At 41.7% G+C, this 26,112-nt stretch overlaps 1 protein-coding gene across 4 annotated transcripts in view; it reads left to right on the top strand.

The window, feature by feature from the left end:
* The first annotated feature begins 2,631 nt into the window (after positions 1-2,631).
* The window catches only part of FRS2 (fibroblast growth factor receptor substrate 2), a 133,053-nt gene continuing 109,572 nt past the window's right edge, over positions 2,632-26,112 (top strand). For 3 of the 4 annotated variants that reach the window (XM_053585515.1, XM_053585509.1, XM_053585514.1), the window contains exon 1: positions 2,639-2,784. The gene's annotated coding sequence lies outside the window, so the exon portion shown is untranslated. Of the gene's footprint in view, positions 2,785-26,112 lie in introns of all 4 variants that reach the window. The other variant, XM_053585510.1, reaches the window with a different exon arrangement.

Genomic DNA, 26,112 nt, shown 5'->3' with positions numbered 1-26,112 from the left:
ATAGAGATTAAATCGCTTAATGTTGCATAGCTGGTGGTGGAACCCACACTGGAATTTAGTTCTCCAGGCTCCAGCCACAAAGTAGAAAGAACATGAGTTTTGGAATCAGAGGGATCTTTGTTTGAACAATCCTGATTCTGCTCCTTAACAGGAATGTTGTCCTTGGTCAATTACTACACCCAAGTCTCAGTTATGCTCATCTGTAAAATTACAACCACAAAACCTCACAGCAGTGTAGTAAAGATTAATATAGAAAATGCATGTAAAATCTTGGCACAGAAGAATTCTCAAATAAGATTAGTTCCACTCCTACCCCAGTATTATCTGGTTAAATTTTAGTACAAATTTAAAGTGATCAAAAAGAATCCTCCATTAATAATAATTTTTTCCAGCCTCAACTCCCACCCGGAGCAAAACATGAACAAATCCATTAATACACTGTTTAATTCAGTGGGAAGAATGTTTGCTTCAGTGGAGTCACTCCTGTTGGGGATAATTAGGAAAAAAGGGAATATGTATAAGATGAACGATTAGGGCAGTGGTTCTCCAACTTGACAGTGTGTCAGAATCTCCTGGAGGGACTGTTAAAACACAGATTTCTGGATCCCACCCTAGAGTTTCTGATTCACAAGGCCTGGGGTGGGGCCTAGTAATGTGCATCTGTAACCAGCTCACAGGTTGAGCTGCTAGTCTGTGGCCTTCTGGGGGTGGGCCCAGCAATGTGTTTTAACAAGTCCTCCAGGTGATTATCATGCACTCTCAAGTTTAAGAACCCTTGGCATATCAGTGGAAAGCATCTGAGAAGACAGACCTTCAGTCTAGGCTGCACCACTGACACCATTTACCAGTTAGATGACCAGGTTAAATGACCAGCCTTCAGCACCTCTGCCTCTTGCACAGAGCCTGACAGTGTCTGTGATTCAGGAGTCCCCTCATTATCCCTCTAGACCTGGGGTGGAAAGAGATGTTAGTGAGTCCTGCCAACCCAGGCTCTGGTTTTTACTTCTTCACACTCGAGTCACAAAAGGCTGCTTGCATTTGAGTATTATGGAAGTATTTACAAACACTTCTGCGATCATGAAAATAAAACAATTAAGACAACGATACAAATAAAGCCAGTAACAGTAGCATTGTTTGTATTTTAAAGCGGTAATAACTAGTTCTTAATTGTTTCCATTTTCATTACTTTCCTTAGTAGAAAGTTAACCCCTCCCACCTCAGTTTCAAAAGATGTTTGTACGTTTGATTTGTAGATAGTAGGAATGCTATTCAGGCTTTTTTTCTCCCCATCTGGCCGCAGATAGTTGGTGCCCTTCTGATTTTGAGGCTGAGGAATCCCCACCTGTCTCCCCCCCCGCCAGGTCTTCATAGCTGGGCTCAGAGCTTCAGAAGTATCCAGAAGGGCTCCAGGTCATTCTTTGGTTCACCTGCCTTCATTTTTCCCATTATAAAAACCTCACTCTTGTTATTTCTTTAACTAACATTTTCTGTTGCCTCTTGCTGAGGTTAAAAAATTGAGTGAAAGAATTGTTGACTTTTGTCCAGTGCCAGATACTCTGAAATGTTTATCACGCACTATCATTTTGAATTCCTACAAACAACCAGAGATGATTTTATAACTTGCCATGGTAAAAACAAAAAACTAATGTAAGTAATTAAGAGGGTGGAGGCAGGAAGATCCCAGAGCCCTCCAACTGTAGCCTCCCGAAGTTGCAAGTGATGATGGAATATGGGAATAAAACTTGCTCCTGTCCTTGAAGAATTTAAAAAACCTTCTTAGGGATAGATAAGATTTATACACACAATGTGAATTAAAATAAAACAAGTAGACATCTGTGGTAGTAGGTTTGGTATCTTTTTTTTTTTTTTTTTTGAGACAGTCTCTCTGTGTCACCCTGGGTAGAGTGACATAGCGTCACAGCTCACAGCAACCTGCAACTCCTGGGCTTAGGCGATACTCTTGCCTCAGCCTCCTACAGGCGCCCGGCAATTTGTTGTAGTTGTCATTGTTGTTTGGCAGGCCGAGGATGGATTCCAGCTCTGCTGTATGTGTCTGGCGCCTTAGCCGTTTGAGCTACAGGTGCCGAGCCCACTCGGCTATGTTTTTGTTGCAGTTGTCATTGTTGTTTGGCAGGCCCAGGCCGGGCTCGAACCCTCCGGCCCGGTGTATGTGGCCGCCGCCCTACCCACTGAGCTACGGGCGCCAAGCCAGGTTGGGGGTCTTTTACCCTTTTCCTCCAGGGCAAGATGCAGGCAACAGCACTGACCTCCACGGCTTTGGCTATGATTAAATGAGTTAAAGCACCCGAGGCTTTACACAGCGCCTACTACGGAGTAAGCAGCCAACAAATGTTCGGGAGAGACTCAGGAGCCTGGGGGTACGCGTCCGGCTCGTCTGCCTAAGTTCCCCCCTGTCTCGGTTTGCTTGTGTGTGAAGTTAGGTGGCCGGAGCCGAACGACCCCGACGGGAGCCCGGAAGCCGAGCGCGCGCGGCACCGAAAGGGTTAGACCGGAGCCAGGCAGGGTTTGCGCGCGCCCGGCAGGACAGGCCCCGCCCCGCCCGGGAGGCCCGGCGGCTGCCGCCCGCGAGCAGTTCCGGTGCCAAAACCCGGCCCTCCCCCGCTCCCCCGGAAGTGCTTGTCCAGGGTCGGGGCCGGAGAGGGGCCTTGTAGGTAGAGCAGCCGAGGCTCGATCGGCTCCGAGTAGGGTCTCCAGCCGGGGTCGGAGTCCGGGGCTCCGCGCCCGCTGACGCGCGCCCTGCCCCCTCCAGCGCGCGGGCCGACGGTGAGTGGCCGGGGAAGGGGATTGCGACGCCGCGGGCCCGCGGCGGGGCTGGCGCTCTCGTGCTCCCGCTCCCGGCTCCCGGCTCCCGGCTCCCGGCTGCGGGCTCGGCTGTCGAGGTCCGGGAAGGGGCTAGTCGGGCGGTTGGGCTGTGGTGCGGACGGGGCGGAGCCGGGCAGTGGGTTCCCGGAGTGTTGTTGCTGCTGGGACCCCGAAGTGAGGAGGGGCTGGGCCTCCGTCCGGCCGAACCCCTGGGTCTGCCCCCTCAGATCTCGCCTCCTTCCTGGTTTGGTTTTCTTTCTTTCTTTTTTTTATTATTAAATCATAGCTGTGTACATTAATGCGATCATGGGGCACCATACGCTGGTTTTATAGACCATTTGACATATTTTCATCACATTGGTTAACATAGCCTTCCTGGCATTTTCTTAGTTATTGTGTTAAGACATTTACATTCTACATTTACTAAGTTTCACATGTACCCTTGTAAGATGCACCGCAGGTGTAATCCCACCAATCCCGGTTTGGTTTTCTGTGTTGGACCTGGAACTAGGAACCTGGGCGCTAGACTCAGGGTTGGGCTGCAGTTCCCGACTCTTGCCGCCTCTGTCTCTGTTCCCGGGCTCAGCCATCAGTCCAGGTCCCCAGGGTGTCGTCGTTCTCTCTGTCCCAGGGTGGGGCGCTGCCTGTGTAGACGCCAGGGACCTTTCGCAGAGCGTCGCATCCAAACTGGCTTTGGGGTTGCCGTGGATCGATGTGGATGGCGCTCGGAGCCGGTTCGGGATTTGTAGGTCACCGTGGCACCAGCGGGCCCCGTAGGATCCTTACTCGCTTGATAGCTTAGTGAAGCTGTTGTGGGAGTCGTGTTTAAAACAAAAACAAAAATACGTGCCTGAGGAAGATTGGTACTTCTGATAAATTCCGTAGTTTTTTTTGCAGACGTGAAAAAATGATGTTACTCTCCAATCTACACTATTAATTCCTGTGGCTATCCGAAATGGTAGTTGTGTGATGAGTTCAGTTAGAGGTTGGTGCACAAATTTATTGAACGGGCTGGACAATTATAGCCCTTTCCCCCCAGATTTTGTTTATCTTCATATTTAGAGCTGCCATTTTCCTTAACTTTTAAAGTTAATTGTTCTTGATTTCTGCTGAGAGATTATTTATACTATTACACTCTTACTGCAATACAAGGGTTCACACAGGTGGGCAGGGGTGTTTTGTTTGCTTAAACTTTGGTTACTTACACTACTGTTTACCTCAGATAAACTGAGAATTTCCTAGAGGAGAAGGTGATGTAGATACACAGATTTATATCTCACCGATTTAGTGAACAGATTTTAGGTTTTTGGTTGGAAGGGATGTAATTACTGCAGATTATGGCTCTGAGCAGTTGAGCACTGTTTTGCAGAGAAAGGTATACACAAACTACTTTCATGAAACTAGTGACACTATCTTCATCTCTCATCTTGTGCTTATATTGGGACATATACTGTAAGTTTTTGTTTTAATATGTAATGTCATGAATTAGGGGAAATAGACGGAAGTGAAAAGTTCATTGAACTTGCCTATGCAAAGGAAAATTTATTTCAAGGTTGTTGATCTTGAATAGGCAAAGGGTGGGTGATTTTAAAAATGGGAAAAAACTGTGGAGAGAAATAAGTTGTACAACTTTTAGATTTAGTTGGAAACTAGCTTCTAAGAAGCTAGTTTAACTGTTTGAAGCATAAGGTTGGAATATTGGAATTGAGAGAGTCCGGAAAAAGAGTTAAGTTACAGAGTTTAAGTTAGTCATCTGTATTGTAGGTGTGATAGTTAATATGTTTAGATGAGAAATGTAAGAGCAGAAATAGGGGCTTGGGGACAATCAGACATTGTTAGGCATTGTAAATTTTATTATATTACTCAATATTGAACATGTGCTATGCATCAAGGTATCTTAGGCCACTATGTTGGAGTACATAAAGATACAACTGTAACAACTAAGATTCATGTTTTGGAAGTAATTTTCTAGGTGTGTCTGCAATGAAGAGTTGAATTGTGTTGTTGAGGCATATCAACAATTTTTTTTCTAATTGGGACTTAACATTGGAGGTAGATGTTGAGTGCTTCATCAAAAGCACTATGGTAGGCCTTAGAGAATACAAAGATTAAGTCTTTGGCCTTTAGGAATTTGAGGTCTTGAGGGGGATGTAAGATACTTGCATAAACATTTACAAGATAAAGAAATATTTGTAAATACCCATGTGAGTGGTTTGATCTAAAGCTTGGAATTAATTATACAAAAGGAAAAGGGTTCATTTTTAGCTTAAGTAATCATGGAAAGTAGTGAAGATGTGGTGCTGTTATAAGAACAGCTCTGGGGCAGTGCCTGTGGCTCACAAGAGTAGGGCACCAGCCCCATATGCCAGAGGTGGTGGGTTCAAGCCTAGCCCTGGCCAAAAACTGCAAAAAAAAAAAAAAAAAGAATAGCTTTGAAGCTACTATTTATTGAGCACTTATTGAGCTTCCAGGATCTATGCTAGTTGCTTTATGTACATACCAGCTTCACAGCACCATCTTAAGTATGTCTTTCCTGCTAATGAATATACTAAGACTCAAATATGTTAAGTTACTTGCCTGGGGTTGCGACTGGCAGGTACCCCAGTCCCAATTTGAATCCAGTTCTGTATGGTGCCAAAGCTTGTATGTTTTCACTATATCATGAGTTCTGTGTTGCCAAGGTTAAGACTTTTCTAAGACAAAGATTTGTGGGTTGGGAGTAGGTGGGTGAAGAAGGCCTTTCAAATGAAGAGAATGATGTGAGCAGAAGTGTGGAGGTGGGAAAGTTCTCTGTGTGCTTTGAGAAGAGTTACTACACTAGATTCCATAGCATATATGGTTCATTTTGGGGGAATGAGAGATGGGGTTTGAAATTTAAGTTGGGACTGGATTATAGAGCATGCTTAAATGCAGTATTTAGATGTTCAGCATTTGGGAGATAATGAGAAGTTTGCAAGGTTTAATAATGTGGGATGCAGAGTGATTTGTTGCGGAAAACCCAGCTTCCAGTACAGTATAAATACTGGGCGAGGGCAGTGGTAATGGGGGACAGTGAAGTCTCAGCAAGACCTGGCAACTTTTTAGTAGGTAGGCAGGGGAAGGGGGATTGTTGGGGAAGGTTTGGAGGAGATGGGTGTTGGAGATTACCTTTTTTAGGTAGGGGTGATGTTGATAGTGACACTGTTGCTAGAAATAAGAGTAAGGAGGTGCATAATTAGATCAGTTCTGGATATGTTAAGTTTTTCATATGCTTTCCCCAAACTAGAAATGTCCAGAGGCTTTTGGAAACATGGGCTAGAAGTTCAGGTGATAGGTCAGGGCTAGGCATATAATAAATGTGGGTTTGGTGAGTAATACAGATAGATGTGCTAGTTGAATCTGTCTAAGAAGATGAAAGCGTCAAGGGAGAGTGTAGAGGGGAAAACAAAAAAACAACAAAAAACCCAAAACTACTTTATATAAGATGCCATCTATTTAAAACAGATGGAAAAGACACTGAATAGGTTACTTTATATTCTAGGGAAAGAATTTGATAATCTGTGTATTCCCTCACTTTGCAGATTCAGATGGAGTAGAAATATCTGATCATGAAAAATCCAATTGGGAAATAAAATTTTCTTGCCCTTGCTATCATTACCATATTTCAGGGAGGAAAAACTATTTCAGATTCATTTGGTCCAGAGTGTCAGACTTTGGTTACTTAAAAGCTATGTTAGGTTGTTTCTTTTGGACATTGGTTTGGCAAGTGATACGTGAGGATTTAGAAGCAACTCCCTGGTACAGTATTCCATTTATTTATGCATGTGACTTGGATTTTAGTTTCAATTCAAGAACCTCTGAATTTTCAAAGATAATATTTGTGTCTCTTACTATGGTTGACTGTTAATATGGCCTTTACAGAAAATGGAATTTAATTACAGATTTTTTTCCAACTCTTTTAAAAATACTTTTGATTAACATGAGTATTTTTGTCTCCAATCTTCTGATTAGCCTAGAGGGATAAAATAAGATAATTTTATTCGAAACAACAATGACAACTACAAAACAACAATAAAAAGTAGCTGGGCATTGCGGTGGATGCCTGTAGTCCCAGCTACTTGGGAGGCTAAGGCAAGAGAATCGCTTAAGCCCAAGAGTTTGAGGTTGCTGTGAGCTGTGAACCCGCAGCACTCTACCCAGGGCGACATAGTGAGACTCTGTTTCAAAAAAAAAAAAACAAGATAATTTTATTCATTATGTGATACATATATAAAAATAACCTATTTTTTTTTAGAAACTTTAAGAACTTAAATTTGTAGAATTTCATGTGGTTTTCTGTTTAGGTATTTAAATAGGGGGCACTTGTGTATTAATGTGTACAAAATTGTAATAGTTTGCAGAATAAGGCTTAGAGTTGTAAGTTTTTGAGGGCAAGTTCATTATTTCTAGACTGGGTTACCATGGAAGTGTTTACTTCCTCTTGAGAATTAATACATTCCTTTTGTTTTTCAGGAATATGTTTTTCACTATATCACAGGCACTTGGGAATGTCCAAAGAGTCCTGCATCAGTGTTGCTGGAGGCAGGGGTTTTGTGTGCTTTGTCTGGGCTGTTTGGCTTAGTTTCAGTGAGCCTGGGATTAGCGAGGCAAAGGTCAGGAGTTCCATTTAGCTTTAGTCTGACTGATGGCCAGGGAGTCCCTCTCACTCCCTCCAGCTGTCTTGGTAATTCTTTGGTTGTCATTGGTCACAAAGGTGACTGCATGAGGGTGATCTTTATAGCTTTGGAAGAATGTTAGAGGAAACTTAGCATAATGCTTAGGAACTCTGCCTCTGGAATTAGACAGACCCGTGTCAAAATCCGTGGTCTGCAGCCTTAGGAGAGTCCCCCAAACCCCTCCACGCTCGCATTTCCTGGTTATTGAATAGGCTGATATTTGGTTTGGACATATCCCATGGTTGGTTCCTTCTCTGAGTGAGAGTTGGCCACTTAGACCTGTGACTCTCAATTGCTGATCTGTGGAGTAGTGTCAGTCTGTGACAAAGTTTTCACTTGTCTGAAGGGAAATGAGAATGTAGTTAGCTTTTTGTAAAGCTCAATCCGTTGAATTTGGAAGATTTCTTTTTCTACAATTATGTTTTACCACTTATGGTGGGAACATATTATATAATGGTGATGGGTAGTTGGTAGGTTATTTTGTTTGTGTATTTTTTTTAAATGTGCTTGGTAGAATAAAAGTTGGCAACCTTATGCTGGTTACCCCACTCCCACCTCTTTTTTAAAGATCATGGTTCTGTGAAATCTGAAAATTTTGGCTTCAACAGAATCTGAGGGACTGGGGAAGAGCATTCATCCAACATATTTCTGCATACTCCAGTTAGGTTTGGGGTATATTCTGCCCTTCTGTTAACCGACAGAGGGTGTATTGAGATTCTCAGCACTGTTGAATTGAGTTTTTGTCAAGTTTCACAGTTAATCCTTACAGTGCATTTCAAGGAACAGTTCAGACTGTTCAGCTGAATTTGTAAAAGTTGCTTCAAATTACTTAAGACAGTGATGCTCAACCAGAGCCCCAGGAAAAACCTGGTGAATTGGGGATGTTGCCCAGGGTGCTGCTTTTCAATCATGACTCTGTTGATTAGCCAGTAAGACAAATATTAAATAACTGGCCTTTGGAGAGTCATTTAGAGAAATAGCAGAAATTGGCTTCCTTTTCACCACTTCTACAGGAAGGATAGAACAAGAAAAGAGTTTTTTTAATTTAATACAGCTAGTAAACTTTGTGCAAATATCGGTATTCAAAATGCTTTCTGGAGAACGAGAATAGTGTAGCGCTGTGCATGATGGGTTATGTAAGTGGAGCCACCAAAGTCCTCCTGGGGACACAAACCAATTATTAACATAAGCACTTATTGAAATTGCATCAGTTGTCTAGTTGAGGCATTTATAGACTCCCTGGTTCATTTGTGGGGGGTCAAGAGGGAGGGAAATTAAGGTGCAAACCTAGCCTCAGCTACTGTTAATTCAGGTTTAACATGTTTTCTTTGAGTGTTTGGTTAAGTCATTTAAAAAGTTGGGACTGCTATGGAAATACTTAAATATGAAATAAAAAAAGAAATACTTAAATAAGTATTAGAATACCTAAAGCAAAATATTGAAGTTAAGTTGAAATAGTTTGGGCCCTCTTTTCATTTAATTTTAAAGAAATTTAAAGGTTGCTGCTTCAGATATTAAAGGTAATACTTTTTTTTTTTTTGCAGTTTCTGGCTGGGGCTGGGTTTGAACCCACCACCTCCGGCATATGGGGCTGGCGCCGTACTCCTTTGAGCCACTGGCGACGCTCAGTACTTTCTTTTTTTTTTTTTTAGAGACAGAGTCTCACTTTATCACCCCTTGGTAGATTGCAGTGGTATTGCAGCTCACAGCAACCTTCAACTCCTGGGCTTAAGCGATTTTCTTGCCTCAGCCTCCCGAGTAGCTGGGACTACAGGCACCCGCCACAACACCCGGCTATTTTTTTGTTGCAGTTTGGCTGGGACTGGGTTTTATCCCTCCACCCTCGGTATATGGGGCCAGAGCTTTACACACTGAGCCACAGGCGCCGCCCTACTTTTTTTTTTTTGAGACATAGTCTCACTATGCTGCTCTCGGTAGAGTGCTTGGCATCACACCTCACAGCAACCTCCAACTCTTGGGCTAAAGCAATTCTCTTGCCTCAGCCTCACAAGTAGCTGGGACTACCCTGCCACAACACCCAGCTGTTTTTTGGTTGTAGTTGTCATTGTTGTTTGGCAGGCCCGGGCTGGATTTGAACCCGCCAGCTCCAGAGTATGTGGCTGGTGCCCTGGCCTCTGAGCTATAAAGCGCCGAGCCTAAAGATGACACTTCTTTATAAAGAGTTTTATCGTAGATTGTTGTTTCTGGTAGACAAAATCATATATAATTTGTTTATTTTAACAATGTTTAAATTTTCTATCAAAATATTCCCAGTGGCAGAAATGTGGATGAGTAGTTCCCAGAAGTATAGGGATGCAACTCAAAGTGTACCTATTGTAAATCAAAAAGTCTTAAATGCCTGTAGCATTTTGTTTTTTAAAATTTGTAAAGAAAAGTTTGCATTTTGCTGTCTTTTATGTATTTGTGAGCAGTGTATTAAAGTACTCTCAGGCCGGGCTCATGCCTGTAATCCCAGCACTTTGAAAAGCAGGAGGATTGCTTGTGGCCAGGAGTTTGAAACCAGCCTGGTCAATATAAGGAGACTCCCATCATACACAAAAGTTTTCAGTAGTTGGGCATGTTGGCTGGCCTGCACGTGTAGTTCTGCTTACTTGGGAGGCTGAGGCAGGAGGATCACTTCAGCCCAGGAGTTCAAGATTACAGTGAGCTATGATCACACCACTGCACTTCAGCCTGGGTGACCAAGCAAGACCCTATCTCTTAAAAAAACCCAAAAAACCCCCAAGGACTCTCAACTAAAATTGATAACTCCAAGAAGTAGTTACATTTTCATCCTGTGGATTTACATATCCCTATGACATGGCTCATATTGTGCTTAACTATTTATTATTTGTTTGCCTGCCCCCTCCCTCCCTCCTTCCCTCCCCCTTCTTTCTCTCTCTCTCTTTCTTTTTTTTTTTTTTTTGTAGAGACAGAGTCTCACTTTATGGGCCTCAGTAGAGTGCCGTGGCCTCACACAGCTCACAGCAACCTCCAACTCCTGGGCTCAAGCGATTCTCTTGCCTCAGCCTCCCGAGTAGCTGGGACTACAGGCGCCCACCACAACGCCTGGCTATTTTTTGGTTGTAGTTTGGCCAGGGCTGGGTTTGAACCCGCCACCTTCGGTATATGGGGCCAGTGCCCCACCAGCTGAGCCACAGGCGCCTCTCTCTCTTTCTCTCTTTCTTTCTCTTTTCTTTTCTTTCTCTTTTTCTTTCTTGAGACAGAGTGTCTATCTGTGCCTGGGTAGAGTACTCACAGCAACCTCAAACTCTTGTGCTCAAGCAGTCCTCTTGCCTCAGCCTCCTAAGTAGCTGGGACTACAGGCGCCTGCCCCTTACTTCTTTTTTTGTTTTTTGATCCTGTGTCAGATGGTTTTGTCAGACATAGAAGATGCCAAACAATTTCTTATACTTTATATGTTTTTAATAAATAGCAAACTATTTTAAATACTCCTAAGGAGCTGTACTTTCATAGAAATACATTAAATGCTCTTTAAATGAGCATTTAATTTTTAATGTGTTCGTTTATATTTAAGATTTTTTTTTTTTGTTTGTTTTTTTGAGACAGAGCCTCAAGCTGTCACCCTGGGTAGAGTGCTGTGGCATCACAGCTCACAGCAACTTCCAACTCTTGGGCTCAAGCGATTCTCCTGCCTCCGCCTCCCAAGTAGCTGGGATTACAGGCGCCCGCCACAACGTCCGGCTATTTTTTGGTTGCAGCCGTCGTTGTTGTTTGGCGGGCCTGGGCTGGATTCAAACCCACCAGCTTAGGTGTATGTGGCTGGCGCCTTAGCCACTTGAGCCACAGGCGCCGAGCCATATATTTAAGATTTTTTTATTATCAATATTGCTATAGGTTGGATATTTGTTCCCTCAAGCCTCCTGTTGTAATTTGAGCACTGATGGGGAGATATTTAGGTCATAGGAGTGGATCCCTCATGAATGGCTTATAAGGGTCCTCACTGTCTTGAGTGAGTTCTTACTGTTAGTTCCTGAAAGAGCTGGCTGTTAAAAAGAGCCTGGTGCCCCCCTCCCCTCTCTCTTGCCTCCTCTCCTCCTGTGTGGTCTCTGCGTGCCAGCTCCCCTGTGCCGGCTGCCTTGAATGGAAGCAGCCTGAAGCCCTCACCAGAAGCAGATGCTGGTGTCTTGTGTAGCTTGCAGAACTGTGAGCCAAGTAAGCTCTTTTTAAAAATAAATTACCCAGCCTCAGATAGTTCTTTATAGCAGAACAAAAGCGAGTAAGTAAAATGTATTTCTGTTTATATAGCAGCACTGTCTAATAGAGTTTTCTGTAATAATGGAAATGTTCTGTATCTGTGCTGTTTAATATGGTGGCCCAAATGTAACTACTGAGCACTTAAAATTATCTAGTGTTACACAAGAACTGACTTAAATTTTATTTTATTTTCTTTAAATGCAAGTAGCTACATGTGGCTAGTGGCTACTTTCTTAGTGGAGCTCTGAAGAGCTAGGAAGATAAGAGGGGGAAGGGAAGTTAGAAATCTGGGTACCAGCCCTAAGTTCAAGGCCTTGGCAGATTAAACACTCAGAATTTGTTGAATGAAATCGTTGATCTTATTTTAATTTTAATTTTAAAGAGCAAGTTTTGTGAAGTATTCTAGATTTTTTTTATTTTTTTCTTTCTTTTTTTTTTTTGTAGAGACAGAGTCTCACTGCACTGCCCTCGGGTAGAGTGCCGTGGCGTCACACGGCTCACAGCAACCTCCAACTCTTAAGCAATCCGATTGCCTCAGCCTTCCAACTACCTGGGACTACAGGTACCCCCTACAATGCCCGGCTATTTTTAGAGACGGGGTCTTACTTTTTCTCAGGCTTGTCTCAAACTCCTGAGCTTGGGCAGTTCACCTACTTTGGCCTCCCAGAGTGCTGGGATTACAGGTGGGAGCCAACGCACCTAAGTTTTTTTTTTTTTTTTTAACACAGTCTCATTTTGCTGCCCAGGCTACAGTCCCAATAAAGTCAGCCTTACTCACAGCAACCTCAAACTCTAGGGCTCAAGCGATACTTTGGCCTCATTCTCCTGAGTAGGTGGGAAGACAGGCATCTACCACAAGCCTGGCTAATTTTTTTTTCTCACTCTTGCTCAGGCTGGTCTTGAACTTCTGCCTCAGCCCCCTGGAGTGCCATGATTATAGGTGTGAGCTACTTTGCCTGGTGAGCATATAGATTTCTTTACATTTTAATTTATTTCTGTAGGGCGGATACCCAGTGATACTTGAGTTGAAGAGGATGAGGACTTTTTTTTCTTTTTTTTGCAGTTTTTGGCCAGGGCCTGGTTTGAACCTGCCACCTCCGGTATAGGGGACCGGCGCCTACTCCTTTGAGCCACAGACGCCACCTGAGGATGAAGACTTTTTAGTCTTGAAATATTTGGTTCAGTTGCTTCTCAAAGGATGATATTACTAGTACTGTTTTATGGTTTCCTTGTTCAGCTGGACATCAGTGTTAATTATTATTATTATTATTATTTTGGAAATGAAGTCTTGCTCTGTTGCTTAGGCTAGATTCAAACTACTGGGCTCAAGTGATCCTCCTGAGTGGTAGGGACTACAGGAGTGTACCATGTTGCCTAAGCTTATTAGTGTTACTCACCCCCCCCCCCCAATTTCATACATAAGAAAGGTATTTCATTGTTCTAATTTTACAGTATGTTTATTTATGTAACCATTTTTCTGTAAAGAGTAAGATTGTAATGTCATCCTTAACCTGGTTCCCTCTGTGTCCCTGGTCCACAGAGCAGGCACTGATACCATGCCAGCACCTCATTCTTTTTTACTATGTTCTTGTCAGCTTTAAGGGCCCTGTCATGCTGATATGACATGTTAACATGTTGCTGTAATCTTACAGTGAAGTATCACCTTAGGAGACTCTGGTCTCCTGGGGTTCTCAGGAGTATTGGACATCTTCACTTTTTTAAAGGTCACCGCTGAATTTATATGACTAATAGTATGTGAAGTATATATGTGCAATATGCATGAACACAAAAATAACAAAATAATAGGAAAATTGCACATCTTTCCTATGTGTTAGGAGATGGCAGTACTGTGTATTCTTTTTTTTTTTTTAGAGACAGAGTCTCAGTTTGTCGCCCTCAGTAGAGTGCCCTAGCATCACATCTCACAGCAACCTCCAACTCTTGGGCTTAAGTGATTCTCTTGCCTCAGCCTCTCAAGTAGCTGGCACTACTGGCGCCCGCCATAACGCCTGGCTATTTTTTTTGTTGTTGTTTAGCAGGTCTGGGCTGGGTTTGAACCCACCAGCCCTGGTGTATGTGGTCAGTGCCCTAGCCACTGAGTACTGGCACTGAGCCAAAACAGGTTTTTTTTTTTTTTTTTTAATTTCCTTGCTTATTTTTTATTTTTATTTCTTTGCTTTTTTTTTGTTGTTGTTGTTGTGGTTGTTCTTGTTGTTGAGACAGAGTCTACCCTATGTCCCTGAGCAGAGTACAATGGCGTCGTAGCTCACTGCAACCTTAAACTCGGGCTATGCTGCCTCATCCTCCAGAAGGCGCTGGGATAACAGGCGCCTGGCTGGGTTTTTCATTTTTTAGGAGTCGAGGGTCTCACTCTCGCTCAGGTAAGTCTTGAACTCCTGAGCTCAAGCAATTTTCCCTCCTCATCCTCCCACAGTTCTGGGATTACAGGCATGAACCACCATACCTGGCAAAGCAGAGGTTTTTAATTGAATATTTACTAGTCTAGACATTGTGCTAAAGTATAGTAGTCTCCACAGTTCTATAAATTCTGTAAAATTTGAGGTAGCCAAAGACCCTGTATGTGATATATTGAGTAGGTAATTGAAAATGTTGGTCAACAGGGAATTGTAAAAAGTGATATATGTATTTTACATTTTTACTCAAATATATATTACTTTACCATTTTTTTCTTTTTTCTTTTTTTTTTGAGACAGAGTCTCGAGCTGTCATGCTGTGGTGTCATAGCTGACAGCAGTCTCCAACTCTTGGGCTCAAGTGACCCTCTTGCCTTAGTTTTTCTATTTTTAGTAGAGACAGGGTCTTGCTTTTTGCTCAGGCTGGTCTCAAACTCGTGAGCTCAGGCAATCTGCCTGCCTCAGCCTCCCAGAGTGCTGGGATTACAGACGTGAGTCACTATGCTCAGCTTACTTTACCATTTTTTTCTTCACAGGGTCAAGATTATTCTTTGTGCATAGGCCTTTTGATTAGAATTCTGGACTGTCTTTGTAGCATAATCTGTAGCCATGATGGATTATCTATTCAGTATTCCAGTAGTGTCCCTTTCTTACAGAGCAGACAGAACTTAAAGGCATTTTCGGTGTATTACACTTTGTCTCATTGTATTTTGCAGATACTGCATTCTTTTTTTTTTTTTTTTTTTTTTTTGTAGAGACAGAGTCTCACTTTATGGCCCTCGGTAGAGTGCCGTGGCATCACACAGCTCACAGCAACCTCCAACTCCCAGGCTTAAGTGATTCTCTTGCCTCAGCCTCCCGAGTAGCTGGGACTACAGGCGCCCACCACAACGCCCGGCTATTTTTTGGTTGCAGTTCAGCCGGGGCCGGGTTTGAACCCGCCACCCTCGGTATATGGGGCCGGCGCCTTACCAACTGAGCCACAGGCGCCGCCCAGATACTGCATTCTTTACAAAGTGAGGGTCTGTGGCAGCCCTGCATCTCCAGACGTGTGTTGGTGTCTGTTTCCCAACAGCATTGAACTCACTTAATGTCTGTCACATTTTGGCAATTCTTGCAATATTTCAGATTTTTTCATTATTATTATGTGATAGCGATCAGTGATCTTTGATGTTGTATTGTAATTATTGTAGGGTGCCATGAACTCTGCTCATATAGAATGGTAAACTTAATAAATGTATGTGTTCTGACGGTTTCCTCGACTGGTCCGCCATCTCTTTCCTCAGGCCATCCTTTGCACTGAGACCCAACAAGATTGAAATTAGGCCAATTAATAACCAACCCTACAGTAGCTTCTAGGTAGTCCAGTGACGGTAGCGTCACAAGTATCTTACTTTAAATCCAAAGTTAGAAATGACTAAAGTTAGTGAGGAAGCCAAAACAGGCTGAAAGCCAGGCCTCTTGGCAAGCTGTGAAGAGTGTGGTGGTATCATCATATCTCACTGCAACTTCAAACTTCTAGCTGGGCTCAAGCAAACCTCCTGCCTCAGCCTCCCGAGTAGCTGGAAATACAGGTGTGTGGCACTGTGCCCATTTAATTTTTCTATTTTTAGTAGAGATGGCGTCTTCACTCTGGCTCAGGCAGGTCTCAAACTCCTGAGCTCAAGCCATCCTCCTGCCTCGGCCTCCCAGAGTGCTGGGATTACTGGCGTGAGACCACTGCTCCCAGCCAAAGAAAGAATTCTTGAAGGAAATTATAATGCTATCCCAGGGACACCTGAATAGTAAGAAAGAGAAACAGCCTTATTGCTGGTATGGAGAAAGTTTGAGTGGCCTGAGTAGAAAATCAAACCACCCACACATTCCCTTAAAGCGAAAGCCTACACTAGAGCAAGTTTCTAACTCTTCAGTTCTGTGAAGGCCAAGAGAGGTGAGGAAGGTGCAGGAGTGTCCAGCCTTTTTTCTTCTTTGCCACTCATTAGAAGAACAGTTGTCATGGGCCGCACATTAAAAACACAAACACTGATGAGAGCTGATGAGCATAACAAAAAGCCTGTGCATAATTTTCATGATACTTGCTACCATGGAAAGGGAAGAAACAGCCTCATCTAATCCACATGTGGCCCATGGGCCTCAGGTTGGACAGCCCTATACAGAAAGTTTGAAGCTAGCAAAGTTTGGTGGTTCGTGCGATTTAAAGGAAAGAAGCTTTCCATAACAAAGAAGTGCAAGGGGAAATAAGTAAGTGCTGATGTAGAAGCTGCAGCAAGTTATCCAGATCTTGCTTAAATAATTGAAGAGAGTGGCTACACTAAAAACAAGAGTTTGAATGTAGAATGAAACAGCCTTCTGTTGGAAAAAGATGCCATCTAGGACTTCCATGAAGTTATAGAGCAGTGGTTCTCAACCTTCCTAATGCCATGACCACTTTAATACAGTCCTGTGGGTCACGACTCACAGGTTGAGAACTGCTGTTATAGAGGAAATAGTCAATGCCTGGCTTCAAAAATTCAAAGAATAGGCTGGCTTTCTTGTAAGGGGCTAGTGCAGCTGGTGACTTTAAGTTGAAGCAAGTGCTCATTTACCATTCTGAGAATTCTAGGGCCCTTAAAGAATTATTCTAAATCTACTCTGCTCATGCTCTAGAAATGTAACAAGACTGGATGACAGAACATGGTTTGCTGAGTATTTTAAGCCTACTGTTGAGACCTGTGCAGAAAAATAAATTCCTTTCACAATATTACTTTTCTTTGATAATGCAGCTGGTCACTCAGGAAGGTCTGATGGAGAGGTAACAAGGAGATTAATGTTTTTTCATGTCTGCTAACACTACATTCATTTTTTTTTTTCTTTTTGAGACAGAGCCTCAAGCTGTCGCCCCGGGTAGAGTGCTGTGGCATCACAGCACAGCAACCTCCAACTCCTGGGTTTAAGCGATCCTCCTGCCTCGCCTCCCAAGTAGCTGGGATTATAGGCGCCCACCACAAGACTTGGGTATTTTTTGGTTGCAGCTGTCATTGTTGTTTGGTGTGCCCAGGCTGAATTCGAACCCGCCAGCTTAGGTGTATGTGGCTGGTGCCTTAGCTGCTTGAGCCATAGGCGCCGAGCCTTTTTGTGTGTGTGTGTTTTGTTTGTTTGTTTTTTTGAGACAGAGTCTCACTTTGTTGCCCTTGGTAGAATGCTGTGGCATCATAGCTCACCGCAACCTCAAACTCTTGGGCTTAAGCGATTCTCTTGCCTCAGCCTCCAAAGTAGCTAGGACTACAGGTGCCTGCCACAAAAAAGCATTTATTTATTTATTTTTTTGTAGTTGTTGTTTAGTAGGCCTGGGCCGGGTTCGAACCCACCAGCCCTGCTGTATGTGGTTGGTGCCCTAACCACAGAGCTCCAGGTGCTGAGTCACTACATTCATTTTGTAGCCCATGGCAAAATGGAAAAATAAAAATCTTCCAAATCTCATTAAGGAATACATTTCATAAGGCTATAGCTGCCACAGATAGAGATTCTTTGGGTAGATCTAGACAAAGTCAATTGAAAACCTTCTGGGAAGGATTTGACATTCCAGATGTCATTACGAGTCAATTGATGGATGGTAAACTTTGATTGCTGCTTTATTTTAAGAAATTGCCACAACTACCCCAGTCTTCAGCAGCTGCCACCCTGACTACTAGCAAAACAATTACCACTTATAAAGGCTCAGGTGATCATTTGTATTTTTAAACTATAAGGTTTAAGTTTTAAATTAAGATCTGCACACTTACTAGACTATAGTATAATATAAACATAACTAAATAACTTTTTAGAAAATCAAGACAGTCTCACCTATTACTTCACTAGAGTGCAGTGGCATCATCATAGCACTCTGCCACCTGAAACTCCAGGGCTTATGTGATCCTCCTATTTTAGCTTCTTGAAAAGCTGGGACTGCAGACATGTACCACCACATCTGGCTAATTTTTTATTTTTTGCAGAGATGAAGTCTCATTGCCCAGGCTAGTCTTGAACTCCTGGCTTTAAGTGATCCTCGAAAGTTGGCCTCCCAAAGTGCTCAGATTACAGGCATTAGTCACCACACCCAGCCAAACATAACTTTTATGTGCATTGGGAAGCCAAAAACTTCGTATGATTTGTTTTATTGCAATATTTGCCTTATTGCAGTATCTGGAACAGAATCCAGATATCTTTGAGGTGTGCCTGTGTATAAAATCCTTCTAACTTCTCTGATGAAGACAGGCTCATAGCCTAAAAACACATGAAAAAATGCTCATCATCTTTAATCATCAGAGAAATGCAAATCAAAACCACTTGGAGATATCATATAACCCAGTAAGATTAGCTCACATCACAAAATCCCCAAACTTAATTATGTTGGAGTGGATGCAGAGAGAAGGGAACACTTCTACACTGCTGGTGGGAATGCAAGCTAATACTTCCTTTTTGGAAAGGAGAATACTCAAGGAACTAAAAGTACAACTGCTATATAATCCTACAATTTCTCTACTAGGTATATACCCAGATGATCAGAAATCATTTTACCACAGAGACATTTGCACCAGAATGTTTACTGCAGCCCAATTCATAATTGCCAAGTCATGGAAGCAGCCCAAGTGCCCATTAACTCTTGAATGGATTAATAAATTGTGTTATAGGTACACCATGGAATACTATGCAGCCATAAAAAGATGGAGCCTTTACATCTTTTCTGTTAACCTGGATGGAGCTGGAACATACTCTTCTTAATAAAGTATCTCAAGAATGGAAGGAAAAGTATCCAGTGTACTCAATACTACTATGACATCAATATGTAATTACCTACACATTCATATAAATGGTAAAAAATAACTATGGTCCAGAAAGTAGGAGTGAAGAGAAGAGAGAGAGGAGGGGAGGCCGGAGGATATTTGATGGGACCTTATCTAATGTGCAGAATGCAGTGGTACGTTTCAAACTATTTAGAGTATAAATGTCTTACTGCAACAAATAAGTAAGTGAAGTGATGGTTAAGTTAATCAGTTCAATGTAAGCATTGTATATCAAATCAGTACATTGCCCATAAATGCATCAATGTACACAGTTACGATTTAACAAAAGAAAAACAGAAATAAAATCCTGCTACAGTTTTATGCTTTCTTCCCTATTTTGAAGCTGTTTTGTTTTTACATACATCTAATTCCATAATAACTTCTTTCTTTCTTTTTTTTAGAATAGGTTTGGGCTAGGGACCAGGGGTAGGGTAAGGGCTAGGGTTAGGGGCTAGGATCCATGATAACTTTTTTGTTTTAAATCAGCCTTTGAATCTTTTTAAACTTTTCAACATAATTTTCATGGAAACAACCTGTTTCTAGTCATAATTCATTAGTTTATATGATCTTAAATTACATAATTATAATAAATACAGTTGCCATAAAATGGTTTGGGAACAAACAACTGGGTCTTACTAAGCTTTAAGCACATTTGGTGAAAGCAGAAGAGTGGGGGCATGTTACGAAAGTGGTCTACTTAGGTGGAGTGGACTTGAGGTGGGCAGTAGAAGTGATTTATGGAGGGATTGGAGAGCTTATTTTTAATTATTATTTTTGAGACAGTCTGACTTATGTCGCCCTCGGTAGAGTGCTATGGCGTCAGAGCTCACAGCAACCTCAAACTCCTAGGCTTAAGTGATTCTCTTGTTTCAGCCTCCCAAGCAGCTGGGACCACAGGCGCCTGCCACAACACCCGGCTATTTTTTGTTGCAGTTGTCATTGTTGGTTAGCTGGCCCGGGCTGAGTTTGAACCGACCAACTTCGGTGTATGTGGCTGGTACCGTAACCACTGTGCTAGGGGCATAGAGCTATTTTTGTAAGTTGATTAGGTAGCAATCTGTTAAAAAGAGTTTCTACTGAATTATTATTCTTATTTCCATTTTATAGATAAGAAGATTGAGGCATCTGAGAGCTAAGTAACTTTCCTAAAGTCAGGCAGGTAATGAGTGGTAGAACCTCAGGATTCGACCTGATACAGCTCATCCTCTGATCTCTGCACAGGTGCCTGATGCCATTCAGGTCTCTGATTTTCCCAGTCACCAAGTGGTCTTGAGTGGTGTTCAGCTCGTGTTTGGGGTAGTCTTAAAGCTGTTCCACATCTTGGGTCTTGGTTTTTTTTGCTCCTTAGTTCTTCTTTTGCATTCTTAACTCTGAAAAAAATAAATAAATAAAAGGGTGTGTTCCAAGATAAAAACTAACCTTATCCTAGCCTGGGTGACAAAGGCAGACACCCCTCCACCCCCGACCCCTCATTTCTACAAAAGGTTAAGAAAATATTAGCTGGGAGTAGAGGCTGGCCCCTGTAATCCCAGCTGCTCTGGAGGCTGAGGTGGGCAGACTGCTTGAGCCCAGGAGTTTGAGGCTGCAGTAAACTGTGATAGCTCCACTGCACTCCAGCTCAAGTGCCAGAGGGAAACTTTGTTTCCAAAAACAACAACAAGACCCCCTCCCCCCCCACAAGCTTGTAATCCTTTATTTCATATTGTTTATGCCTAATACATGTGAGAACTGTGGCTAAGACCTTGTAGTGATGTAAATTGCTGAGATGATAATGGTGAACTGAAAGCGGGTAAAAGGGAACACTGGAGTGGAGAACACAGACATGAGCCACTCCTCCTGTCACAGTTTGGGAGTTGTCCTCTTTATTCATGTCACTGTTTATTTCATGACGATTCGATTGAGCCATTGGGATTTAGGAAAATTGTATGTACTTGTGTGTGTGCGTGTGTGTATACAGGGTGTCTATAAAGTATGCAATTTTAAATTGCACACTTTTTTTTTTGAGATAGGGTCTCACTCTGTCACCCAGGGTAGAGTGCCATGGTGTCACAGCTCACAGCAACCTCAGACTCTTGGGCTTAAGAGATTCTCTTGCTTCAGCCTCCCAAGTAACTGGGACTACAGGCGCCCACCACAACACCCAGCTATTTTTTGGTTGCAGTCGTTTAGCTGGCCCGGGCTGTGTTCGAACCCGCCACCTTCTGTGTATGTGGCTGGTGCTGTAACCACTGTACTACAGGCGCCAAGCCAAAATTACACATTATTTTAAATTGCACATGAACTTTATGGGCACTCTGTATATACAGAGGGTGCCAAAAAATGTATATACATTTTAAGAAGAGAAAAAACTGTATTAAAATTATGATACTAAACTCATGTTTGACTTCTGCAATTAGAAGAGGTGCTCAACATGACTTGTATTTATCTTTTGTTATCAGTATATAGTGAGTATTACAGTATATAGCTGATGTAGCTGTGTGTTCAGATGGCCAAGTCATAATGTTGTTAGCAAGAGACCTGATAAAATGATTTCAACAAAAATAAAATGTGCTCCTTTTCATAAATGTATTCCCCTGCCTTTAAGAATTTGTTTTCTAGTTTTATAATCAGTCTCCTCGTTTGAATCTGAGACCCTGTCTCCCCCCAAAAAATAAAGAAAGAAAGAAATATTTAAAATATTACCTTGAAAAAGAGTTTGAATTGTTTCTTTTAATTTCTTGAGTTTTAATTACTAATTGAGGGCTCACGGTGTTCAATTTTATTTGGAATTGAAGAGCCAAAGAGAAAAATATCTTAATAATATGTGGTATTTGTTTTGTTTTGTTTTGGCATTTGAAATGTATTGCCCAAGTCTTTGTGCTTACCCCTTCCCCTTGTTTTTAACTACCTTTTGGATTCAGTTGATTTTGGCACTTCTTAGGTTCTTTACAAAATATTTTTGGTGTGTGTAGCTATTTGAGATCTACACTCTAACCAAAAATTCCAGCCAGATAGTTTTTCTCTTATGGTGAAGCATGATTTGTAGAGTGCTTACAAAATTATATTGTATCCAGTTTTTTTTTTTCCTATAATAAAGGTTGCTTTTTTTTTTTTTCTTATGAGACAGAGTCTCACTTAGTCATCCTAAGATTGAGTGCCATGGCATCAGTAACCTAAAACTCTTGGGCTCAAGTGATCCTCTTGCCTCAGCCTCCCAAATAGCTAGGACTACAGGCGCCCGCCACAACACCTGGCTGCTTTTTAGAGCTGGGGTTTTGCTGTTGCTCAGGCTGGTCTTGAACTCCTGAGTTCAGGCAGTCCACCTGGCTCAGCCTCTCAGTGCTAGGATTATAGGTGCCTGGCTATAAAGTGCTGTGTATACATACACATACATATGCACCCACGCACACATGTGCATATACACACGTGCTTACACACATGTGCGCACAAGCACACTGTACATGCACACATAAGTACATGTCCACATGCACACATGTGCACACTAATATACATACATGTGCATGTACCTATTTCTTCACCTATTATATTTCATTTTGCCTGATGCAAAGTTGCCATAGTTGTACTTTTCACTAAAGAGGAAATAAGTTTTCTACCCTTGTTTATTGGTAACCTCTAGTAGCTTAGGTTTGCTGTCCTAATTATCACCTACAAATAAAGGGGAACTATTATGGATTAGAGAAAATGGTCCTAATTCTTCAATAATTCTAAAAATCATTCATTTTAAACAAAATCATTCATTTTAAAATCCAAAATAAAATATAAAGATACAAAAGGGAGAAGACAAAAGGTAGCAGGGCAAAGAGAAATAGGGAGTGGGGTCCAAGCCCCTGTTGTTCATGACTTGAGGGAAGGCATTTTGGGGAGATTGTCCAAGGGGCAGCAGTGAGGGGCAGGGATCCTGATGGAAACCTGAGGTTAAGGCCTGATAGTTAGGGCCCTTCTGCCTCTCAGTGTTCTCATCTGGAAGAGGGATAATGAGTAGACCCAGTGAAGAGTCAGTTGTACACAAAGCCCCTGGCAGGTGCAAGGTGGTGTTCAGTAAGTACTCTGTGAACGACAACAGAAAAAAATGCAGAAAGGTTTGTTCTGAAAAGCAAGTCTCTTTCTTACTTCCTGTCTGCCATATCCTCTCCTTGAAGGCAGGCACTGTTCATAGCAAGTTTTCTTCCTACATTTACAACCGCAGTCATCCTTTTTAATGGCTGCATAATATTCATTGTATGGAATGTTCTATACATTCCCATTTTGTTGGACATTAGGCTTGTTTCTTATCTTTGGCTTTTTAAATAATGCTGTTAGGAGTATTATATATATGTTTTACACCTTTATAAATAGTACTTCAAATTTTAGAAGTGAAATTTCTGTGCCAATGGATATAGAAACATGCTTTAAATTTTTGCTAAATATTGCCAAATTGTTCTTAGTGTATTCATTTCTAAAGTTAGAATGTTAATTTTATAAGATCCTCTGAAAAAAGCATGATTAGTAGATGGGTTGTATGCTGTTTATAACTAAATGTATTTTTCTCTATTTTTATTAATTATGTGGTTGCAAGCACTGAACACTCATACAAACAACTGGCATTTACTCATTCACTTAGTTAAAAATGTGTTATTTCAATTACTAACAGTCACTGTAATTTTATTCTTTTATATAGATTTATCTACCCTGCGAGTGAATTTTGCTTAAATAGGAATTTGGCTAGGGGTAGAGGCAATGGGGGATTTAAGACAAAAAAGGAATTTGGGATTAGGAATCTGTTTCCAGTAAGTCACATAAAAATGAAATTTAGCTTCCCAGGTAAAGACGAATTTATCTCACTCTATTGCACTATATTCTAACCCCTCTTTATAACACTGGTGAGAATGCAGTCATCTTGCTGCAGACCTCTTTTAGGGAACTGGGTCTGTGTGAAATCTAGGACCTTGGTTGGTTGTGACCTCCATTATTTGGGGCAAGGGAGTTAGTTAGATACCTGAGGAGCAGAGTACCCAGAGGGGAAGTGAATGAGTTTGGGTAAAAGAGTGAGAGATGGTAACGAATGTCAGGTGTTTCCCTCCTGTCATTTGTTGACATTCTGCAGTGCTGGGACAGCTAAGGGAGGGGATAGGGAAGTGGGAAATGATGTTACTAGTTCCATCCAGGGAATCCTGATACTTGGGATTCAGGTGAACTGTCATGAATTAGGTCTTGAGGCAGGCTGGAGAGGGATGAAATGGAAATGGCTGTAATTTGTCAGGAAGATTATTTATAGAGTCTGTGAAAGGGAAATGGAATGGAAAAGTTTTCTAGGGATGAAGCAATAAAAACATCTGTGTTAAGCATTTGTAGTTTATTCTTTAAGAAAAATCTTATATATATATATTTTGGAGGCAAGTAGGTAGTAAGGGTTGAGAGCATTTTAAAAATAGTTTTGAGGGGTTGGCTCCATGTGGATTTTTAAGGATACACTGACCATTATTCCTTGAAATAAAAAAAAAAAATACATAAAAGCTCAGACTTAAAAAGAGAATGCTCTGGCTGGGTGTCCGTAACTCAGTGGTTAAGGCACTGGCTACATTTTCTGGCTGGTGGATTCGAACCCGGCCCGGGGCCTGCTAAATAACAACAACAAAACAAATAGCCAGGTATTGTGGTGGGTGCCTATAGTCCCAGCTACTAGGGAGCCTGAGGCAAGAGAATCCTTGAGCCCAAGAGTTTGAGGTTGCTGTGAGCTATGATGTCATAGCACTCTACAGAGGGTAACAAAGTAAGACTCTGTCTCAAAAAAAAAGAATGTTCTGTTCCATCCTGATTGGCTTAAAGGTATCCAGTGCTAGCTTCGTTTGAAAGGACAGCAGTGATTTTCTGTTTAGTTCCATGGTGGAACCTAGCAGAGGTGACTGCACAGCCACTGTCCTTCAGCATGTCTAACTCTCTCCATCTATTTATGAGCATCAACAGAGACTTTATGCATACTTCAGCCCTGGGTTGAATGTGTCTATTTTCCTTTAATTTAGCTTAAAACTAGTAATGGAATTCCTGAGGTTTTGAGAGGAATAGTGTTAGCAAATTTAGTTTTGAAACTAAAGGCAAATTAAAATACCTAGCAAAACAGAGGGAGACTGTTGCTTTAGAAAGGTATCTTAAGTCTGCTGACATTGCAGAGCCAAAGTCTTATATTTACAGGAGCTTTAGGAGCTGTTATTTTTCTAAAATTGTTGGTTTAAAAATAATTGTTATTAAAAATAATTGTTATATTTGTGCGTTTTAAAAAGTTGCTTCTCACACACTTGGGTGTGTGTGAGCTCAGCCTTTTCAGCAAACTATTGAGACGTTTGGGCATCAGCTCTTTTGGTGTATTCTGTCTTAGACTGTTTAAGATAATTAAGATGGATTTGGATGTCAGCAATTTGATAAGCTTCCATTAAAATCTAATGTGGTTTTCAAAATTGCATAAAATACACTTTGAACCTGTTAAAATATGCTATCATCACGTGAATTAAGAAATTTAGTTGCACATCCCTAAGGTGACAAATGATAGCACTTGTCTTTTTGATGTTTGTTCTTTAAGTTTGAAGATAACTTTAGAAGATAACTGGCTTCATATACATAAATTTATGTTAATTTAAAATATGCCGGGCGGCGCCTGTGGCTCAAGGAGTAGGGCACCGGCCCCATATGCCGGAGGTGGTGGGTTCAAACCCAGCCCCGGCCAAAAACTGCAAAAAAAAAAAAAAAAAAAAAATTTTAAAATATGCCTTTCCTTGTTTAAATCTATTTAATTGTTTCATCTGCATCCCATAAATTTTCATCTGTGGCTGAAAATTTGAATGTAGCTTTGTGTTTATAGTGATAAAATCATTGTACTTTTTAGATAGTTATGTTAATTTTACCCATTAATCCATGAACTTTTTTTTTTGAGACAGAATTTTACAAAATATGTAGAAAATATTCTCTACATGTTGGCCACGTGTTCGTAAAATTTTATAATGAACATTTTGTAAATAAAGGCATATTTAGCTACAATGTCCCATTTTCCCTATGAATGGGAACTTCAGGGACAACTTTTGGGACACAGTGCATATGTTTCCCCTAAAGTGAGTACACATCCCCGGCTCCGGGAAACTGAGGTGTGGCAGGAGGAAAGGAATTAGCACTGGGAACAGAGGCAGGAATCGA

The sequence above is a fragment of the Nycticebus coucang genome, chromosome 3 (genome assembly GCF_027406575.1).
Source record: "Nycticebus coucang isolate mNycCou1 chromosome 3, mNycCou1.pri, whole genome shotgun sequence".
Classification (NCBI taxonomy): Eukaryota; Metazoa; Chordata; class Mammalia; order Primates; family Lorisidae; genus Nycticebus; species Nycticebus coucang.
The sequence above is the reverse complement of the archived record's forward strand: the minus strand, read 5'-3'. Positions and strand labels throughout refer to the sequence as shown.